General features: G+C 39.6%; 1 protein-coding gene across 4 annotated transcripts in view; it reads left to right on the top strand.

The window, feature by feature from the left end:
• GLI3 (GLI family zinc finger 3) overlaps positions 1–22117 on the top strand; it is a 438979-nt gene that overhangs the window by 293995 nt on the left and 122867 nt on the right. The gene's annotated exons all lie outside the window — the stretch shown is intronic.

The raw sequence follows: 22117 nt of genomic DNA, 5'->3' as shown, positions 1-22117 counted from the left end.
GAAGCAGACTTTAAGCAAGGTATTGTGTCACTGCTTCGCTCAGTGACCATAATCTTGGCACTCCTGGTTGTGGTTGTTAAATGACCTTGTGGTTTAAGTAGATGGAGTCCCAGGTAAGGAGTGTGGGTTGTTTCACAGAGATGGAATAGATCCTGGGAGGTCCAGTATACGTTAGATGTGAATGTCTCTTTGCTCATGAGCTACAATCCTCTCTGCTGAAATTGTCAGTAAGTAATACACCCATTGCAAACAGAGCTCCAAGGCAAGTTGATTCCTCAAAGAACGGTTTTATTTGGAGATATCATCTTGACATGACCTCTGAGAGTTCCTACATTTTCTACCTCATTAAAAACTGAAAGTTTCCTGTTCTCCCAAACAATAAATCACATTGTCCAATCTGGATACTGGCTGGTTACTTGTTACTTTTCTCCTCCTCCCCTTCTGGCTAGCCAGCAGTTGGAATGTCCTCGGCTCATTAGAGAACTATTTTGCTTGATCTACAAAACACCAGTCATCTCTACACCCCCCTCAATTCTCAGCTGTGTCAAGCCTGAAGCCATGTGAAGAAAAATGTCTATAGAAAAAGCTACAGAAAAGAAAACAGCCCCAGCCAGGTCAGCTTCAGGATTGACAGGCTGCCCCCTCAGTTGAAGAAACCCTCCTGCAAGAGAGAGACAGAGCACAGTGAGGTTAGTTGAGCACTCCTAACCTCCTCTCCCTCCCCCAAGAGGTCTTTTTGGCTTTTGGGAGTACTTGGCATGGAATTGCTTCACTAGTCTTTCTGCATTCACCTTCCAACTCTTCACCCAGGTGGCCTCAGAAAGAGGGTATCCCTCCCAGTGCACTAAATACTGCAACTGACCCCTATGTACTCTCGAGTCTAGGATTTTCTTTATTTCACAATACATTCAACTTTCAATTACAAGTGGCTTAGGTGTGTCAATCTATTGATCTAATTTGAGAACTCACTACCAGCTTTAATAGACTACTGTGGAAAACCAGATGCACTTTCCCTAGCAATCGGGGAAGCCTAAGTTGTACAGTAACCAGGTTAATGACTTTTACTATGGGGAAACGTCCTACGAACTTCAGATCAAGCTTCTTAGAAGCTAGTTTCAATTTTAAGTACTTTGTAGACAAGTAGACCCTATCCCCCATCTTAAATTGCAGCTGGAGATAATGGTGCTTTTTGGATTGCTTTTTATGGGTTTTCGACACCTCTCTTAGGGCTTGCTTGGTATTTTCCCATGCTTTTTTTAGTGACTCCATCCACTCTGCTAGCAACATAGAGGAGGGTGACTCCCTGGGGAATTCAGGCATGGGGACAAACTCCATGCCAATGGTGACTTGAAAAGGAGTCAGGCTGGTGCTACTGTGCATCACATTGTTCTATGCCACCTCAGCAAACGGCAGCAACTCTGCCCAGTCTGTTTGCTGATAATCAACATAGCACCTCAAATATTGCTCCACCGCAGCGTTCACGCATTCCACAGCCCATTACTGCTTGGATAAAATGCCAAACTAAACCCTTGTGAAGACCCAGTGGACCTCATGAATTCCCTCCAGAACTTAGCAGTGAACTGGACCCTCCTGTCAGAAATGATACTGCGGGGGACACCATGAACCTATAGATACGCCTTATAAACAATTTGGCCAGCTTCCATGCTGACAGAAGCTCTGGGCAAGCTATAAAATGGGCTTACTTTGAGAACAAATTTATTATGGTCCAAATGACTGTACTCCCCGTACTCTCAGGGAGCTTGACAATGAAGTCCATAGTTATTTCTTCCCAAAGTCGGGACGGATCTCTCACTTGCTAGAGTAGCCCTGGGGATTTCCCTGGCCTTTTCTTCATGGCTGTGCAAGTGGCACAACGCTTAACATAGTCTCCAATGTCCTTCTTCACCTTCAGCCACCAAAGTTGCCTTCTGGCCAAATGCAGGTTTTCAAATAGCCGAAGTGCCCCACTTGCTTCGAATCATGACTCTTCTGGAGGACATGGAGCTATATGCTGCTGGGCACATACAATTCAGAGCCTTTCCAGGCTAGCCCATCTTTGTTGTCTTTGTACCATGAGTCTGCTGGCAATTCTTTAAAGCATTTGGGGCTAAAAGCTTTTGGGTCATTCCCCCCCCCATCTGTGGTTCTGTTACTTAGCCTGTCCTCTGGTTGTGGCTTGTGAGCAGGTTGGGAGGGGGAATCAAAGTGTAGAACACTTCTTCATGCTTCTTCATGCTTACTATTGTATTGTGGCTTAATCAACAAGGCATCTGCCAGGAGGTTTTCTCCCCAGGGATGTATTTCAGCTTGAAATTGAATCACTTGAAGTACTGCGCCCAATGGACCTGCTTTGGGGAGAGTTTTCAGGGGGAGTGTTAAGTGCTTCTAGGTTCTTGTGGTCAGTCAGTAGAAAGTGTCTCCAGGTTAGCAGGGCACATCGGACCACATAGGCTTCTTTGTCCCACACCATCCACCTCTGTTCAATTTCAGTCAGTTTTTTGGAGGTGTAAGCGCAGGGCTGTAAGTTGCCTTCTGTGTTTCTCTGAAGGAAAACTGCTACGGTGGTCAAATCACTGGCATCGGCTTGAACTACGAAGGACTGTTCTGGATCAGAGTGCTTGAGGATTGACTTTTTGGCGAACAACCTCTTTAGGTCCTCAAATGCCTGCTAGCATTGTAGGATCCACTTTAGGGGTTAGCTTGGCCGTGGTTGTTGAGCCTCCCCCCCCCCCAAGTCTTTAACAGTTTTTTGATGGACAGAGCAATCTCCGCAAAAGAAGGGATGAACTGCCGGTAGAAGTTAGCAAACCCCAGGAAGCTTTGCAGTTGTTTTCGTGTATGTGAAGGTTGCTAGTCTAAAACCGCTTCAACTTTATCCAGATCCATTTCTACATCCTTGTTTGTCACTCGGTAACCTAGATAGTTTAGGCTGGTCTTGTGGAATTCACATTATGACAGCTTCACATACAGTTTAGTCACAAGGAGTTTCTTCAACATCTGATGTACTAGCTTCACATGTTCTTCTAGGGTCTCAATGAAGATAATGTCATCTAAGTCCATGAGGACTCTCTTACACTCTCATTTATTAGTTGCATGAAGACTGCAGGGGTTCCTTGCAAACCAAAAGGCATCACTTTGAATTGAAAACTCCAGAAGGGGCAGTTGAAGGCAGTTTTCCACTCAACCCCTTTTATTGATTCTCACCTAGTAGTATGCCTCTTGTAGGTCCAACTTGGTAAACACCTTCCCCTTAGCCAGGTGGGCCAACATGTTTTTCTCATGCATAAAGCGTTAATTCCTCTAAAATCTACACAGAGCCTCATTGACCCATCCTTTTTCTCTTTAAAGAGGACCTGGGGGGGCACTCTAAACTTAGTGGGTTGGATAAATCCACGGGCAAGATTGGTGTTGATGTACTCTCTTAGTTCTCTCATCTCTTTTGGGGTCATGGATAACATCTTTGGCTTGGGTACTTTAGCCCCTGGTATGAATTCTCTAGCACAGTCTGTGGGACAGTGAGGGGTAGCACATTGCATTCCTCCTTGCTGAATATTTCAGCAAGGTTCCAGAATTCTTTAGGGATCGGGGGATACTGGGAGTGTCTGTGAAGCGGCAGCAGCATTCTTGCTTCACTTAGCACCATTGTGTTGTTGGCAGCCCCTCCTCCAGCAATCTTTGAAGGAGGGAGAGGACTTATCCCCAGCTTCCTGTAGTCGCCTTCCCACAAGATGATGGGGCCCCATTTGTTCAGCCAAGTCAGGCCTGGAATCACTGCTTCTCTCATTTTAGGTGCCACTACAAAGTGGCTAAGTTGCTAGTGCCAGCCCATGTCTAACTTTACAGGTTTGGTGAGGAGCATGGCAGGAGCCCCATCAATGATTCATTGACCTGTTCAAATCGTATGGTCTTTGTCTTTGTCCTGATCCCCCGCTTCAGGGTAGGTTGATCAGAAGTGGGTGAGCCCGTGTCTATGATCATGTCCACTTGCCCCATGTGGCCCTGTCTTTGGTGCTACTATTCTTGACTGGATGGTGAATGGGCAGACAGCTTCACTTACCACTGGGTCATCCTGACCTTTGTCATTGCTGTCATAGGCCATCAGCATTTGGGGCCCCTGGGCTGGAGTTCCCTCCTCCCCAGTTGGGGGAGGGGACACCTTAATGGCCTGCTGGGCAAATTTTCCCCTTTCCATAGCCTTCTGCAGGGGCTTCTTTGCCTTGGCTGGCTCATGGGTCCTTACCCTTAGTTGGGAGGCTGGAGCCAGGCAGTCTGCCTGGTGGCCTTGGTGACTGCAGCAGAGGCATTTGGCAGCTGTGCTGAGGCCTCTCTAGGTGGTTCTTCAGATTCCAGGACTTGGGTTGTTGGCCGAGCAGGCATCTCTTCAGTTGGCTCTTAATCAGCGAAGGTGCTGCAGGATGAGGGATTTAAAGAATTGGTACAGGGGTTTGCGGTGGTTCTGGGGTAGATACCCAATGTGCCTGGACCCAACTGTGACTGGGGTGGTAAACCCCAACCATTCCAACTGGAGTTTCAGAATGCTTCTTCTGCAGCATCTCGGCAGGCTTCGTCCAGGCTCTCAAGGCTCATCTGATTGAGCCCCTCTGGCAGTTCTGCCAAGACCTGGCAGCATAATGCCATCTGAAATCCCCAGGTTCTTGACTCATCCAGGCCCAGAAGGGTCCCTGTTCTCATTTGGGTGGCAGTGGTGACTGACTCTCTCATCATCACCACCAGTCCCTCACTGGCCCTCCTCCACCAGCACAGGTCCCCAGTAGCCAGCCATTCAGTGTGGATTTCAGCCAGGTGCCCACCAGCCGGATGGCCTCCGCTGCTGCTTCCGCCACCCATTGGGTCTCTGAGGGAGTCTCTCCAGGAGGCCACCACAGTAGCCATCCACTTCATCCCCTTTTTTCTCCATTCTGCCATCTTCCCTAAGTCTTCCTGCTTCCTGGGTGAACCAGGTGAGCAGCCAGGGCTCGGGGCCCTGGAGAGCGGCTCCAGTTGGAGCAAAGAATCTTGGGTGAGTTGGTTTAATGTCAGGTTTCCAATTGCAAACAAACTTCGAGGCAGGTTGATTCCTCAAAGAACAGTTTTATTTGGAGATATCATCTTGGCATGACTGGTGGAAAACCAACACATTTTCTACCTAATTAAAAAGTAAAAGTTTCCTGGACTTCCGGGTTTACATTACGATGGCTCGGACATAGGAACGGCTCCACTCTGAATGTCTGATTTTTCCGCGTCTGGATGTCCGACGAAGCGACGGAGGACCTGGAGAGGTCTGCAATGGACCTCCGAGGGTAGTGGGTGGAAGTGTGATCCCCCGCTCTTGTAAGAGAGACCCCTTCCTAACAGACAAGAAGCAGCAGGTGATGCTAGGCGGAATCACATCCGATATCTGTACAATCAGCACAGGGACCCCCCAAGGCTGTGTGCTATCTCCACTTCTCTTCTCCCTATATACCAATGACTGCATCTCAAAAGCGATCCATCTGTTAAAATACTGGCGTTTGCTGATGACACAACAGTGATTGGTCTCATTCAAACAACTTGATGAATCTGCATACAGAGAGGAGGTTATACAACTTGCTTCGTGGTGTAACCGGATTAATCTAGAACTGAACACACTCAAAACTGTAGAAATGGTGGTAGACTTTAGAAGAAACCCTCCTATGCTACCACCTCTTACAATACTTGACAACACAGTATCAACAGTAGAGACCTTAAAATTTCTAGGTTCTACTATATCACATGACCTAAAATGGACACCTAACATCAAAAACATCATCAAAAAGCACAACAAAGAATGTTCTTTCTGCTTTCCAACTCAGAAAGCTCAAACTGCTGCCAAGAGCTGCTGGTCCAGTTCTACAGAGGGATTATTGAATCTATCATCTGCACCTCTGCTAACTGTCTGGTTTGATTTGCAACCCAACAGGACAGACACAGACGATAATTAGGACTGCAGAAAAAACAATTACTACCCACCTGCCTTCAATTGAGGACCTGTATACTGCACGAGTTAAAAGAGGGCTGTGAAAATATTTACAGACCCCTCACATCCCGGACATAAACTGTTTCAACTCCTTCCCTCAAAACGACACTATAGAGCACTGCACCAGAACAAACTAGACACAGAAAAGTTTTTTTCCCGAAAGCCATCACTCTGCTAAACAAATAATTCCCTCAACACTGTTCAACTATTTACAAAGTGTGCACAACTATTACTAGTTGATCTTCTCACCACTCCTTATCACCCATCCCCCCCACTTGACTGTTTCCTAGTATGATTTGATTGTTGATTGTACCCTATGACTGTCATTAAGTGTTGTACGTTATGATTCTTGATTCTTAACGAATGTACCTTTTCTTTATGTATCCTGAGAGTACACCAAGACAAATTCCTTGTGTGTCCAATCACACTTGGCCAATAAAGTATTCTGTTCTATTCTATTGAAAACGGCGTGAAGAGACCAGCCCTAGGAATGGTGAAGGAAGCAAAGAGTGAGACAACGGAGGCAAACAGTGAGAATTGATGGAGAGAGGTACCTAATCCTCAAAGATTAAATGACTTGGAGAGATCGACTGACAACTGAGTCTCCGGTAAGGGGAATTTGGCGACTTAGCGGTGGGAGCGGAAGATTGACAACCAATTATAGCGAATGTCTGCCGGAGTGGGAGAAGTGACTAGTGACTAAAGCTTGAGGTTGGAATAACTTTAAAACTACCTAAGATAGACAATTTGATTATTTGACTGATTATTTTGAGGGACTGGCAAGACTTGTTTAAACAGATCAGAAGGAGAAGATTTATAAAAAGAACAGACGAGGGTGCTGAAGGAGAGTTAAAGAAATCCGGCTGAGATAGTGACTATGCAGTAACTGTGCATATTAGAAAGAAGAGGACATTTTGTAACAAAGAGAGCTAATGGTGGAAGTATAAAGAACATTAAGTGCTCCAAATTTTTCTAAGGACATTTGGACTTCTCAAATAAAAAAAATATAAAAGCTTTGAAAAGAAAGAATAATTGTGTAAATCTGACTATTCAACTACAGAGTAAAAAGAAATAAGAGGTATTGTGATTGACAGACTATAAATTGACATTTATAATTTATGATATATATTGATTGATAAATTGATATTTATTTTTTGCTTTATCCTTTTTAAATATAAACTTATAGCTTTATATAACTGAATTAATTTGATTAATTACAACAAGATTGAGAATGAGATTATTACCTATTATTGGAAACTGCTGATATTAACTTATTATTTATTATAATTCTATAAACTTTATAAATAATATATATTTAGTTATAGAGATTTATTAATTAATAATTAACTGGTATTCTCTATTATACTTAATAATTACAAACCACAAATCATCTGGATGATTTTTCTCTGGGGATGATTCTTTGCTGGATCTCCTCACTGAAAATCATCCAGATGCCCTCCCCAAGATACACAAAGAAGGAACACTACTCAGACCCATAGTCAGCTCCATAGGCTCACCTCTACAGAATCTTGCCAAATTTCTCGCCAAACAACTCTAGCCCTACACAGAATCCATCACCTCACATGTACAAAACTCCTTCCACTTCATAGAAACAATAAAGAAATAAAACCTACAACCCGGCGACCTACTCGTGAGTTTCGATGTCATATCTCTCTTCACCCAAGTACCTATTAAAGAAGCCTTGACAGCCATCTAAAACAAATACAACCCCCCTAAGCACATCCTAAATCTGACCAACCACTGCCTAACCAACACATACTTCATCTACAATGGACAAAGATACAAACAGATAGAAGGAGTACCTATGGGATCACCCTTCTCACCCATCATCGCTAACCTATACATGGAACACTTTGAAACCAATGCTCTAGACAAATCCGAACACAAACCCAAACTCTGGCTTAGATGTGTAGATGACACTTTCGTAATTTGGCCACACGGGAAAGAAAAACTGGACAACTTCCTCACACACCTCAACAGCCTACACCCCAAAATACAATTCACCATGGAAACAGAAGCCAACAACCAACTTCCCTTCCTGGATGTCCTAATTTACAAAAAAACCAATGACTCCCTAGGACACACCATTCACCGGAAGAAAACACACACCAACCGCTACCTAAATGCATAATCCCATCACCACCCTGCACAGATCAACTCTGTAGCCAAGACCCTCATCTCCAGAACCAAATGCCTAGCCGACAAAGACCACCTGAGAACAGAATTACACACCCTTACAAACGTATTAATTTCCAATGGATTCCAAAAAGCACAATTACCAACCTAATCCTAAGGGAGACACCCCTCAGAAGCCGAGACACAGAACAGGACAACAGTATCACCCTCCTCCCCTACATCAAAGGCACCACAGATAAAATCAGTAAAATTCTCCACAAACACAGTATCAGGACAGCCTTCGGCACTGACCAAAAAATAGCCAACATCCTAAGAAACCCCCAAGACAAGATCCATCTAGAAAACCAAGGAGTTTATGAAATACCATGCAACAATTGCCCAGCCACATACATTGGACAAACCAACAGGAGAATAAATGCACGCATTGCAGAACACAAGAACGCAGTCAGAAAAGAAGAAAATACTTCCTCCTTTTTCCAGCACCTTAAAGCCACAGGACATGAAATTAACTTTGAGGGAACCAAATTAATATCCAACACTGAACACTATAGCAAAAGAATAATCAGGGAAGCCATTGAAATGGAGAAACACCCCCATAACATGAATAAACAGGATGATGCCTCCCACCTACCAGACATCTGGAAACTATCCCTTATCAACAAACGAGTCCCAGCCACGAAAACCAACACTGGACCCAAAACAACACATGACACCACCACCATTCTCCCTCACCAGACTCAAACCCAAACCCATCCCATAGACGAAAGACAACCACCATCCAGAAACCAGACCACAGCTGCATCACCAGCTGCCACACACCCCGACTTCCAAACCAAGCAAACGGACACACGCCATGAACACATATCCAGGTCTCAAACTCGGAGCCAAACCAAAACCCGGAACAACACATCACAGCCACCCGCTCAAGATATCACACCACAGAACTCAGGAGGTTACACCACAAAACCTCAGGATGTTGCAACACAGCCAACCCAGAAGATTACAGCACAAGACCCAGAAGGTCATCAAACAGCCCATTACTCAGTTCGTTACAACACAGGAGGTTGACAGACACACAGCCAATACCTTAGCCACACATGTTCTTACAAAAAAGCCAGCCAATCTGCAAACATCAACTCCATCAACCAATCAAGAAATGACAACACAGCCAGCCTCCCCATCACTATATATAGGGAGACGGCAGCTCCGATCACGTTTTGCTCGCATAAGCAAGAAGCCGAAAGCACCAGCCTGAAGATGGCGAGTGGGACCTCATTGAAATGTTGCCAAGATGCTCTCAATCTTACACGGGAGAAGACCCAAACACGCCAAGACCTGGATATATTGTGTGTATGTGTGTGTGTGTGTGTGTTTTTCTTAAGTTTTCATGGCTACTTATATGTATGGTATTCAGCTTAACACAACCCCAAGAACAGTAGAAAAAGGTTTAGTTCTTTTTGGTGATCTATCATCAATATTTTTCTGTAGGTAAGGCACTATTTTTCTGCCATTTTTAGTAGCAATTATTCATGTAAGAACGGTTTTCTGTATTAAACAATATAATAGCAAGCTGACTGATTAAACAAACAGTAGAAAAATAAATTAGGAATGAATTATAAAAAGGTAATTTTAACTTCACCTTTTCTATTTGAAGAGAATTTGTTTAGTCAGGCAATAGAACTTGTATCTAAACAAAGAATGAGGCTAATGTTTGTAAAAACTAATTAAAACTATTTCAACATGAATGTATAGTAAATTAATTTTAATTAAGCAGAATTTGGAAGTCCTACCCATTCATCGTGCTGAATATATCCTTTGAATTTATTAATCATTGAGTTTATTAAACTCAATGATGAATATTAAACTCAAATCTTGGCTTTCTGTAAATTATTTCATTGTTCTTTTTCCCATCTTAAATTGTGATGAAGGGTCAATAACCTATGTGATTATATTTAAAGCTAAATGTTAAAATACGTATTACATTGTGTTAAAGGACCTGTGCCATTTTCCATATATTTGTATTTTTAAATACAGTTTAATACATGTTAAGGTAATTCCCCATTAGGAGAATGAGTGCACACAGGGAGACGTAGTGAGAGTGATATTGAATAACACATGACCAGCACACAGATACACTGAATAGTAAAATGTAGGTTTTACTTCCAGCAAAGTCCAACAAACAGTCCAAGTCATACACGGTTAAAACAGCCAGTTTTCAGTCCAGGGATAATCCAAATAACAAAGTCCAGTTTCATACACAGTTCAGTAACAGACTTACAGCAATCCAAGAAGAATGACGATCAGCAACAGTCAATAGGGAAAATACAAGAACCAAGAACATCAACCATCAGAACGTCTAGCAACTAGCAACTAACAACAACAGAACTAACAAACCGGGTTTCTGGCTCCATCTTATGGCCATTTGAGGAACCATACCCAATTACAATTTTAACATTCCTTTAAAGAGACAGTAGTAAATGTCTATCCTGGTTTATATATTTCCAACCCAACTGTTAGGTGACTATCAATTCCTAACATTTTCCATTTTGGGTAGGACAATATATAAAACCTTACAGTTTAAGTCCATATCGCTCACAGCAAACCTTGTGCTTTACAGAGCCTTGGGCTTTTGTAAAATGATCTGCAATGTTATTCTCTGACATGCAGTACTCCAGTTTAATCATTTTATTTTGTACACATTGTCTCACATTTAAATATCTTAAATCTGTGTGTTTTGATCTTTTCTTTACAGTGAGATTGGAAGCCATCTGTATTGCTGATTAGTTGTCTTCATAAACAACAATAGAATCTGTTACATCAATTCCCATGTCAATCAATAGTTGCTTATAATAAACTAAATCTGTACATAATAGAGACAAACATGAGAATTCGGCCTCCATTGTTGATAGATGTTTCTGTCGAATAGACCTTCATCCGATCAACACCTTTCCTAATAATACAATAGTACCTGATGTTGACTTACATGTGTTTACATCTGTAGCGAAACTTGCATCAGCATATGCAGTTAAACTTAGTTCATCCTTAGGCTCCAAATATAATGCATAATGCATCGTTTGTTTCAGATATCTTAACACACGCTTAGCAGCTTGCCAGTGCCTTTCAGTTGGCTCAGCATTAAACCTGGCTAATTGGTTAACACTGTATGCTATATCTGGCCTTGACCAATTACTGAGATAAGACAAGCTACCAATCAAAGACTGATAAATGTCTTATCAAAAACAGGACTTTGAACATCACTGTGGCTAAACTCCTGGCTCTTCAGTGTTTTAGCTGGTTTACAAAGTTCCATTTTAAAATTCTTTAGTAATTGGTTAAATTTATCTGCCTGTGAGATTTTGTATCCTCCCCTAGTTTTATCTATTTTTAAACCAAGATATTGTTTAATTTCACCTAACTGTTTTATCTTACATTTCTTTTCTAACAGTGAAATTATTTCAGTAGCTTCTTCTTCAGTGTTGGTGATTAATGCTATGTCATCAGTAAACAATAGCAACAATGAAACTACACCATCACTTTCATTTTTGAACAAACATGGATCAGCCATGCCAGTTACAAAACCTATCTTAGTTAATTCCTTAACTATACACTGGTTCCACTCATATCCTGATTGCTTCAAGCCATAAAGACTCTTTTTCAATCTCTAGCAATCAGTTGTATTATTATTTTTGATACCTAAAGGTTTCTTTAAATAAATAGTGTGTTGCAACGGTGCATGCAGATATGCCATCTCTAAATTTAAATGATTTATAATGTAATCATAATTCTCTTTGCTGCCCACACTAATGCTGCTCGTAATGTAGAAGCCTTCAGACTAGGCGCAAACACCTCATCGTAGTCGTTTGCTGTCTGATTGAACCCTTGTTCTACTAACCTGGCTTTATGGGTAACAGTCCCATCCACACTAGTCTTAAGTTTATAAATCCATTTACATCCTATGGCATGTTTCCCTGGTGGTAACCTGGCATTTTCATATACATCCAACCTTTGTAAGGATTTCAGTTCCTTATCCATTGCTTTCTGCCAAGCAGCCTGATCCTTAGCAGGATACAGTTTCAGTTCATTATAGTTACCAGGAACTGTATTCACTTGGCATACAACACTAGTCTGATATCTATCAGGTGGTCGTGTTACTCGGGTTGAAAGTCTCGGTAATACAGGGCTAACTGGTGGACTCACCTATTCCACCTGCTCCTGTTCTTCTACCTCCTCCTGTGCCTGTTCTTCCTCTTTAATGGCTATTTATGGTATAATTATTTCATCTTTAGGGACTACTTAGGTGTCAATTATAACATCATTGTTTAATTTCTGTTCCAGTTTATGCCACCCAAAGAAATTTAGCACTAGCGCTACAGTAAACATGAGCTGTGCCTTGATCCCAAAATCTAAACGATCTATGGTTGGCTTCCTAACCTACAAAAAATAATTTCCTAGCTCTATGTTGTCATTTCATTCTTACTTGTGAGGGAATATGCACCCATGCCAGAGCTCCAAATGTATGTAGATAACTTAAATTTGGTTTTCTGCTATGCCAATGAATGAATGGCAATTCACCAGTTGTTGTGTTCAACACATGGTTGCTACACATTATGGCCTCACTCCACAGTGTTTCAGGCAAACCTGAATCAGATAACATAGTGCGAGCCATGGCTTGTAATGTTTGCCCTCTTTGTTCTATAAACGAGTTATGTTGTGGCCTGTAAGGTGCAGAACGTTTATGCTTGACACCAGCCAATTTCAGCATTGTTTGGAATCTGTTGTTAATAAACTCAGTCCCATTATCAGTAACTAAAGTAATTACCCTATGTTTCATTTTTCTCTCTGCAAACATTAGCCAATTAAAGAAATGTTGGAATGTTTCTGTTTTGTTTTTCATGAGATAACAGAAACTGTACCATGAGTAATGGTCCATTATACTCAAAACATAGCAGGCACCTCCCAAACTGGGTTTCTTAGGACCAATTATGTCAGCAAACACAACCTCTAAAGATTCTTTGGTCTTAAACCCATTCAGTCTGTTTGCTGGAGTAACCTTGCTTTTCTCCTGGTTACAGGCATTACAGTTTAAGTACTTGCAACAGAGTTTTAATTTTACTCCCTCTGACAATTTAACAGTTTGTTTCAGCATTTTGAAATTAATGTGCCCCAGACATTTATGCAGTAAATGTATACATTTGTCATGTGGCTTAGCCATTTTCAACTGGTCATCATGTATAACATATAAATCATTCTCTAAAGTAGCAGTAACACTTTTACCCTCTTTCTCTATTATACAGTTATCTCCCTTAAAGTTTATTACATAACCAAGATTAACTAAAGCCCTTACTGATAATAAATTAAATTTCAGTTTAGTACATATGACATAGTTAAATGCTCATTTACACATGAACAATATGCAGTACCTTTGCCAGATGCTTTCATCTTCCATCCATTTGCCAATGATACATGTTGCTTACTCATGGACATCTGTACAAACCTCTCTCTATTTTTAGTAATGCACTTCAATGCTCCACTATCAACTATCCACAAATCATGGTTTACAGTTGAATTACAAGACATAGCTAAACTAACATTCTTCTTAGCTTTCTGGTGATTACCAGTATTCTGTCATTTTCCCTTCTTACAGAATCTAGCTATATGTCCTCTAGCCCCACAAGAAAAACATTTCCTAACAGTATAGGTAATTGAACACACATCCTCTTCTTGTGGTTGTTCCTTTCTCAGTTGGTCCCTATCCAGCTGTCTTCTTGCCTCTTATAACAATCGTCCAGTTATGTCAGTCAATGTCAGTTTATCCTTGGGCAGGACTTCCAGTGAAGATACGTAATCATCATAACTTTCATCCAGGAAAGAATGATGTAAACTTGATGCAGCTCTGAAAATATCAGTTCCTTTTCATGTAGCTCTTGAAAAGTTCTTTTCATGAAGTTTTAAATGAGCTAACGTATCTCCACCTTTCAGAAGACGTGCTCTAAACCAGGGATCCCCAACCTTTTCGACGCCGCGCGCCCGGTTCCCGACATCAGCTGGGCGCCGCGACCCGTTCTCGGCGTCAACTGGGCGCCGCCATCTTTATGACGAAACAGCGCTTCGGTGGCGTCACCGGGCAAGCTGTTGCGTCAAAGATGGCGGCGCTAGCGCTCTGGTGAGCTTTTTCGGTAGAAATGGCTTTCTACCCGGAAAAGCTCACGAAGCTGCTAGCGCCGCCATCTTTTATGACGAAACAGCGCTTCCGGTGAGCTTTCCAAAAAAAGATGGCGGCGCCCAGCAACCAGCGGCCCGGTAAGGCTTGTTCAGCGTTCGGTACCGGTCCGCGGGACTGGAAGCGGTGGGGACCCTGCTCTAAACAGTTTACATGTAAGATGTATGTGTGCTCCTACACTGTCATGAACATAAATCCTCTTCAAATTCTCCCAACACCTAGCAGCAGACTCTTCTCCACGAATATGGACTAGCTGCTGGTCACTCAGTGTTAATCCAATTATACAAAGAGCTCGTTCGTTGTTCCATTTAAAGTCAGCTAACTTCTTGGCATTGTCCTCATCATCTGGATCCCAAGCATTTACATCCGGTGGATCTTGAACTGCATTCCATAACCCTTCTCTATGCAGAAGTAGACTGCACTTCATAGACCAGGAAACATAGTTTGTTCCATCCAACCGAGTTATCAGTGATAGACTTGTTGAAGAGTCTTGTGCCATCTTTACTAGGATAGTAACCCACAATTAAACAGTAAACAGCTGTCTGTATACGGTACTGTGCAATTCACACTAACTCTCAATTATCTGAGTCTCGTATGGCCTGGGCCCAAAACCAGTGTTAAGGTAATTCCCTGTTAGGAGAGTGAGTGCACACAGGGAGACATTGTGACAGTGATGTTGAATAACACACGACCAGCACACAGATACACTGAATAGTAAAATGTAGGTTTTACTTCCAGTAAATGGTTAAGCAAAGTCCAACAAAAGTCCAAGTCATACACGGTTAAAGCAGTCAGTTTTCAGTCCAGGGATAATCCAAATAACAAAGTCCAGTTTCATACACAGTTCAGTAACAGACTTACAGCAATCCAAGAAGAATGACGATCAGCAACAGTCAATAGGGAAAATGCAAGAACCAAGAACATCGACCATCAGAACATCTAGCAACTAACAACAACAACAACAACAACAACAGAATTAACAAACCAGGTTTCTGGCTCCATCTTATGGCCATTTGAGGAACCACACCCAATTACAATTTTAACATTCCCTTAAAGAGACAGTAGTAAATGTCTATCCTGGTTTATATATTTCCAACCCAACTGTTAGGTGACTATCAATTCCTAACAATACATTTAAATTATTTTGAATCGGCATCTCTCCATTTGGTTTGGATTTGATTTTTAAATTTATATAACTGTAGTTTCATGTCACTGACTTCTTTTTTTCTGATAATGAATCAGATAATAAAATGATTAAAAATATATTCCTCATGAGCAACTAATCACTGTGGATTAAGAGAACTAAAGGGTAACAACTGGGTTTGTTTTAATGAAATCTTTATTCCTAAAACTTTCTCATGCTAGAATAATAATAATAATAGAAAGTAAGAAAATTACTCTTACTAAAGCATTTAATTATTCTCGCATGAGAAGGTATTTGATACAATATTTGATTATATATAATCAAATAATATACCAATCATCTTAAATTTACCAACCATCATCCTACTTTACAGGAGATTTGCTAAGCATAGCCATTACTATTTTTTCTATTTATTTATTTGATTTCTTTATATCCTAATTTTATGTTTCTATATCACTCAAGAGGACATGCAGAAGTTAAAGATACAAATTATAAAATGTAACAATAAAAAATACAATTAAATACACTTACATAAGAAACATTTCATAGTTTGAAAGTCACACAGAAGAGGTCTATAGCATACAAGACAGGTAAATTTCAAGAAGTCGGAGGTTTTTAAAAAGAGTCTCCCCTGCTGATTTAAGTAATTGGGCAAGTACATAATAGAGGAGGTAATTTATGAGATAGTCAGGCCAGGGCTTTAAACATCAGAACTTCAAATTATGTCTGTTAGCCATTTGGAGTTTAGTGCAAATCTTTCACTGCTGCATGTTATGAATAGAAAGTTCAGAAATAGTAGAAACATTGTCACAAAGACCATCCCCTTTACTGTAATTTGTTAATCTGAAATCTAACAATAGATTCAGGAAACCTAGCAAGGTTATGTTGCTTCCAACATAGATTATCTATGTTATCTCTATTTAGCTTCCAACATAGATTATCCAGGGTCAGTCTTCAGAACAGTTGGAGCTGTAAGTTCCCAAAATGTAATTCTGGGTTTAATAGTAACAACATAAGCTTAAAGGACTTGATGCTCCTGGATAAGATGATTATTGTAGGCCTAAAAGAAGCCATATATATGGATAAGACAATTCCAGAGAAAACAAAAGCATATTTACACAATTCTCTCAACCTAATGGTTCAAATACCATCCCCTTTTCCATTTTGTGATTAGAGTCAATGATGATAAAGCCATTATTTCCCCAAATTTGGGAAAGTTTGTAACTATATGGATTTTCCAATATTTATGGATCAATATGAAACAATCTATTCTCCACAAAGACCCTAAAACTAGATAAAGAGAATCCAGGTAAATAAATGTATCAGAAACATACCTCCACATTATTGAGGGAAATGATCCAAAGCTACATATTTGTGTGACAAAAATATGTGAACCGTTGCTTTTATGCTGTTCCACTCATTCAAACACACAAAAAAAGTGGTTTAGTGGGTTTATTAATATTTTCCAGCAATTCCCTTCACCCAAAAACCAGAACTGTCCCAATTAAGTCCAGCCAGCTAAAAGCAGACAAGGCTAGTCCACAGAAAAATGCCCAATGAGTCCACAAGGCACTTGAAAGTTAAACCCAATCAGGCAAAATTAAATCCAGAACACTAGAGGGTTCATGAGGCAAGAAAAGTCCAAAGTTCACAAGGCACAATCCAAGTCAAGGCAGTGTCAATCCAAAGCAAGCAAGAATCACAATGACCAGGAAAATCACAGCTAGGATTGCTCCCAGCACAGCTTTCATCTGTATACTATACTAAATAGTCAGCTTCTGGTGCAGTCCATCAAGAAGAGCAAGGCTGCCTCCACATGAGTAATCTGGCTGACCTTCGCTGCTTCTGCCTTTTCTCTGCCCTATCTGTTCTTGGATCAGGTACAAAAGGCAGTTTCTCTTCCTCATCACTGACTGACTATGGCAAGGGTCTTCAAACTTGGCAAGTTTAAGACTTGTGGACTTCAACTCCTAGAATTCCTGAGCTAACATGACTGGAGGAGGAATTCTAAGAGTTGAAGTCCACGAGCCTTGAAGCTGTCATGTTTGAAGACCCCTGGACTATGGCATCATGCTTTCCCCACCTGAAGCCTCAAGGCTGTCCTGCTGGAGCTGTGCTTCAACCAAATCCCTCTCAGTCAGCTGCTTGGAGCCATTGGCCAAATCCTCTCCAGATGTGCCTGAAACTGGTTCATCCTCCAAGCTGACATCTGGAGAGGTAACTGGGAAGTGTCTGGGGGAGTCATCATAGCTTTCAGTAACTAGTATGGCCCCATAGGAAGCAATAAGTGGAACTAAACATCTTGTGTAACTATTGATCAGCCCGCACATTGGCTTGAAAGTATAGTCCATTCGTCCCTCCAGAATAGCTTCAATCAGAATGCTCTTGCTATGAATTGTCTACTTTCTTCAAGCCCTTCAACACCATTTTTATAGGAATAAGGTTAGGAGATAAACTTCTTCCGTCCTAGCCATATAAATGTTAAGAGAGTATTTTCATCCAGGAAGAAATTGTGAATGGTAAAACATTTTGTTAGACCCAGACCAGATGTTAAAAAGCACAACCTTTGCAAGAAGGGACCTTCACTGTCTCCTTGATTTTTTTGGTCAGACTGCAGTTCAACACGTCCTTACTTGTAATAGCCAAGTTGCAATCTTCTCTCACTAGTTACTATTGAAATATTTGCTCCATTCTCTTCTCTCCAGTAGTTACTATTGAAATATTTGCTCCATTCTCCAGTATTTTCCTCAACAATCTCATAATGACAAACCATAATTTGTCAATATCAGCAAAGTATTGCAATTTCTTTCATTAGAATCTCAGCTTTCTCCCAGTTCTTTTTCAAAAATAGGATGTAAAACAGAAATTCTCTTTACTTTTTCCATAGTGACCTCATCATTTTTAGACACCATCCTTTGCATTTCAAGAGAAAGATTGACTGCAAACAGAATCAGTGTACACAACAAAAGTTAATTTACATAGCTGCAATCTACTTTATGGTTTCTCAGTATTTGTATAGGTTTTGTAAGAAGTCATTTAGCAAAATGATATAATTCACTTTTGATCCCACCAAAATTTACAAAAAAATATGTTTTAAATGAATATTTAATGATATGCAGCAGAGTCAGATGCGATTGTGCATCAATGTGTAGCATAAAACTCCTAGTGGCAGCTACTATATTGGAGAGAAATGGTGCTTATTGGGATTAGATTACTATGGAGTCAGGAGCTATAATTTTCCTTGCTTTATAGTCTAATGAAGAGGAACTATTTAAGCATACTGTTAGAGACTGCTGTTCCTGTATAGAAGTTGTTATATTAAACAAACTTTCTTGTAAACTTTGATAACTGTTTTCATTCAAAGGCAAGGAAAGGACACCATAATTTCAAAGAATCTTAAGTTCTGCATTAAATTAAAGTAGCAGACATCCACACAGCAAGTGGCAGGACATAAACAAGAGATGAAAAGAGTTAGAAGGTTGTGGGGGGGGGTTCCACCCACTCATCAATACTATATCCTGAGCAAGATTGGAGCAACATGTTTTGTTTCTAGTTATAGAAGTGAAGAAGAAAGGAGAACCACAAACCAGATGCTGGAGATAATTGACAGTCTTGCTTATGATCAAAGATTTCCAAAATGAAGTAAATATTGAATATAACTAGACTTCAAATAATGTCATAGTGGAAGCAATAAAGCAAGAATGCAAACAGCAAATGTAACATTTTGAGCAAATGCACAGTGGTTTTTTTTTTATTGGTGGCTTCCCTTTTTTAGAACATTTTTTTCACACATCATAAACCAGAGATTGTTAGAGATTGCAGCATATAATTCTGGCTTGATTATATGTTTCATCCAACAGGGATTATTTTATTTTCTTTAGACAAATATATTGATAAGTAATAAGAATTATTTGGCTTGGAAGGTGCTTGTTAAAATAAATATGCTATTTTGGGCACATCAAAATTGAGCATAATCCTTTTTTTTAATAATTTTTTTTTATTTCAATCTACACATACACAATGATATATTAACAGTGTGGCATCAATATATCATATATTTTGGTATAGGCAAATTAATAATACCAATCATATCTCTCAATGCATATATTGACAATAATTCATAATCCTTCATTGCTTATTTTCAATCTTTCAATACTCTCTCAAATGTCTACCACCATATCAATTAAACATACCTAGTAATTCCATTATTCAATTTTCTCCCTCCTTTTATTTTTATTTTTTTAAATAAAAAATTCTCATTTAGCAAGCAGTGTGGTTCCAGGTTTCACATCTCAATACAAACATGACCATAATTACCTATTCATTTTATTTGTTTAATTTCATATTGCATCATCCTTATTATTAAATATTAAGCTTATCTTATCCAGTTCCAATTCATGTTATATTAGTATATTCTCATATCTTATTTTACAATGTTATCTAAAATTCTCATGACCTTTCTATGTTCATTTTTACCATGTTATCTAAAATTCTTGTCTCATTTCTATATTCATATCTCATATTACTTTTTTCTGTCACATTTGTCATTTTATCAATCCTTATCTATAAATATAATTGTCCCCTCTGGTTAATAATTCGAGCTAACCACCTTCATTCTACCTTAATATCAATCTCCCTACCTAGATTATAACACAAATATATATATTTTTCTCAGATTTCGCATTACATTTTCTCAAACACCTTATGAATCATCTATACATTACAAAGTACTATTCTCAATATATTCTTATACATCACAACATATTACCTTGTGGAATCTCCTTCCTTATCCTCTTTTTTTTCTCCCATTATCTCTCACTCTATGGACAATGTAATTTATTTTCATCCTTGTTTGTTTCCTGCTCCTCTTTATTTTCTGCTCCTTTCTCTTAATTCCCTTTTCCCCCATTCTTATTCCCCTCCATTTCTCATTCCAGTTATTGAACTTTTCTCTCTCCCTATTTCGATTTTTCTTTTGCACTTCCTTTTTCTGCTTTTTCCCTCTCCCTTTATCCATTTCTCGAACCATTCTCCCTTTTACCATCCCATCAGACCACAAATTTTTAATTCTAATTCCTTTTTCCTCCTTTTAAAGTAATTGTTCTTCCATTTGTCCTTCAAAGTTGGCTTCTTCTTTGTAGAACTCCTCCCCCTCTGGTTTACTTTGTTCTTGGGTAAGCTGAGTCACCATTTCTAATTTCTGTAATACATAATTACACATTTGAAGTTTAATTTTTATCATGTCCCTTATATCTTGCAAATCCAATCTTGTATCTTGTAAGTCCAGTCTTATATCAACAAAAAGTTCCTCCATTATATCTTCTCTTTTTTTCTCTTTTTCTTTCCTCTTCTTTAATAGCTAAAATCCTCTTCTTTAATAGATATATTCAATCCCAGAATCCAGTATATTATTTTAGCCAATTTATTTTCAACAATCCATACTCTTGACACTTTGTTCCAGGTCTTCTAATTGGCCCCAACTATTTCCCAAGTAACCGTGTGGTTCTATAACATTAATAAAGTTTCTTTTACTTTCTTTTAAGTTCCAATCCAAACTCTTGAGAAGACCAGACACTTTTTAAAATGTACTAAAATTTTCCTGAATTTTATAAAATCCAATTTCCTTCTCACTTTCTCTGGTCGCTGCTTCCACACACTTTCCTCCAAGATAGCCCTTTATTTTAATTCCGGGGTACCTCAAATATAATGTCTTTTGCCTGGTTCACACTCTGCTTGCGACTTCTCTGCTCCAGCACAAAACTTATATTCCCGGAGTGTTCTTCGTCATTGTGGTGGCCATTTTAGGACCACAACTGCAGCTTGCCTTTGGGAGGGGTTTTCCCTGTTAGGGAGAGGAGTTGCGGCTCCCCTCAATCCTCCAGGTGATCCCCCCTTCTTCACCACCCCTACAGGGTGGTTCTGGTCTCGATCAGGACCCTCTAGCAAGTGAGCTTGGGTGAAACCACACACGATTGCGGATTCCACTCTAACTCTGACAAAGAGAAAACCAGAAGCCCAGAATTGATCATAATCCTATGGATAGGATAAAATAATACATAATTAAAGCCTTTCCACTGAATTCAATTCTTCACAGTATAAAGGCTAAGTTTGAGAATTAAAATTTAGTGAAATTTTTAACGGATAGTGAATTTCAGAATTCACTCTGAATGTTTCCAGATTTTGTTTTTTAAAAAGTATATATTAATATCCATATATACAAACATAACCGTAAGACAGTACTGGTGCATTTAAAAGCAAATTCCTATGCTTACATAAAATTGTTTTATGAATAAAATAACATTTAACACAGCACAGTACTTAAGCAAATGGTTCAGTTAAAATCAGCATATGTGGGACTGATTGGGATAGATTGTAGGGGTGATCCTGAAATATAATTTTATCATATTTTATTTATCTACATATTAAATTATTGTATTTTATTCCAATTTCATTTTAAATTGTATTTTATCCAAGCTCTTTTTAAATTGTTTTATCAAATTTTAGTAATAATTTGTCTCTGGAGCTCTGTACTTTGATATTGCCCAAGTGCTAATCAATAAAGTAAACTGAAACTGGATAAAATAAATATATTTATGCTTTC

This window comes from Notechis scutatus, chromosome Z (assembly GCF_049901735.1).
Source record: "Notechis scutatus isolate UNSWTSFEM ecotype Mainland chromosome Z, rNotScu1.2, whole genome shotgun sequence".
NCBI classification, from domain to species: domain Eukaryota; kingdom Metazoa; phylum Chordata; class Lepidosauria; order Squamata; family Elapidae; genus Notechis; species Notechis scutatus.
The sequence above is the reverse complement of the archived record's forward strand: the minus strand, read 5'-3'. Positions and strand labels throughout refer to the sequence as shown.